Source organism: Nyctereutes procyonoides, unplaced genomic scaffold, assembly GCF_905146905.1.
Source record: "Nyctereutes procyonoides isolate TBG_1078 unplaced genomic scaffold, NYPRO_anot_genome, whole genome shotgun sequence".
NCBI classification, from domain to species: domain Eukaryota; kingdom Metazoa; phylum Chordata; class Mammalia; order Carnivora; family Canidae; genus Nyctereutes; species Nyctereutes procyonoides.
This window is the reverse complement of record NW_026575125.1, coordinates 118,234,683-118,236,402: the sequence shown is the minus strand read 5'-3', so window position 1 is coordinate 118,236,402 and position 1,720 is coordinate 118,234,683.

Below are 1,720 nucleotides of genomic sequence, written 5' to 3'. Positions count from 1 at the left end.
CTGACTCCTAGCTATGGGAAACGAACTAGGGGTGTTGGAAGGGGAGGAGGGCGGAGGTTGGGGGTGACTGCGCGGCGGGCACTGAGGGGGGCACTTGACGGGATGAGGAGTGGGTGTTGTTCTGTATGTTGGCAAATTGAACACCAATAAAACATAAGTGTGTTATTAAAAAAATGTTCTCCACTTTTATTTCAACGCAGGAAACAGTCCAGTAGCCGATAAACATGGGCGAAAGAGGTCTTCTCCCGGACCGCCGTGAGGAAGACGTGGGGTAACGTGTTTACAGTATTTTCCCTTGCCACATCAAGTCAACTCGGCTTGCCTGCCGGTTATTCTCTGTAAAATCCTAGAATGAGACATTTCTTCCAAAACAAATATGACCTGGGTTTACCTTTCCTCAGTAATGTTTGATGTAACTTCTTCACAGAAACGAAATACAGAAGATGCTGCAAGGACTTGGAGGTATGCATAAGTGATATCTGCAGGGAAAAGGAAAGCTTTAGATCCTACAGCTTTTACAGGTGGATATGTTAATGAGTGGCCTGCAAGACTGATTTTCATGCCTTGTTCTCATATGTAGGATGTTACACAAGTATTTAGTGTGATTCAACTTTGCCACTTTCTATGCTGACCTTTTCCACTGTTGATCTGGAAAGGTAAAAATGGTACTCACCAAGATGAGGTAAGAGTGACGCCGTTATTTTATGCACGCGTACGTCAACGTATTCTGCGAGCGAGTGGACGGAGCAAACTTCATACCTCCTTTGGTGTGCACAGATTACGTGGCATATCAGGTTTTTATGTCAGATTTAATTTTTCTTAATTTAGTTACTTTTCATAACTTTCCAGTGCTCTGTTCTTTGGAGTAGCAGCACAAACTGAATCCTGCCAAAATCAATCAATCAAACAAAACCAACCAAAAAACCAAAATATAAAACAAAGCACCCTCTTTATCGTCATTTTTCATTAATAAACCGTATAGCTGCAAACTAGAGAATTCCCGTAGTTGCTGAGAAATGACATATCCAGACTCCTAAGCTTTTTCTTGTTTGGTCAGAGGTCAGTCACAGCATCTGCACTACAGGACAGGACACTTAGCAAAGAGTCCCAAGTCAATCTGTGGCTCTTCGATAAGGATCGCCCTTAAAAGCAAGTATGTTTTGATAGCTTTGCTCTATTTGGTGGCGACAAAGGGCTTGCTTTGTGAGCTAATAAACTTCTTACTGTAGAGGGATTCCGGGTGTGTAAAATAGTTTTATCAGACTGCAGATCCTTCATGACTGCTGAAAAGTAACTATCGATTGTAGATCCAAAAAGTCAAATCATGCGATTTGCAAAGCTTTATTTGAAGTATTAAGATTCGGTGGAATACAGCACTTATGCATAAAAGTGCTATGGGAAAAGCTCCGTGAAAATATTTTATTTATTATTTTTTTAAAGATTTTATTTATTTATTCATGATAGACACACACACACACAGAGAGAGAGAGAGAGAGACAGAGAGAGAGAGAGAGAGAGAGAGAGAGAGAGAGAGAGAGGCAGAGACACAGGCAGAGGGAGAAGCAGGTTCCATGCAGGGAGCCCGACATGGGACTCGATCCCGGGTCTCCAGGATCAGGCCATGGACTGAAGGTGGCACTAAACCACCAGGGCTGCCCTTGAAAATATCTTAAAAGTGTTTCTGAACTCATTTATTCCAGCTAGAGTTCTTACAGTCACA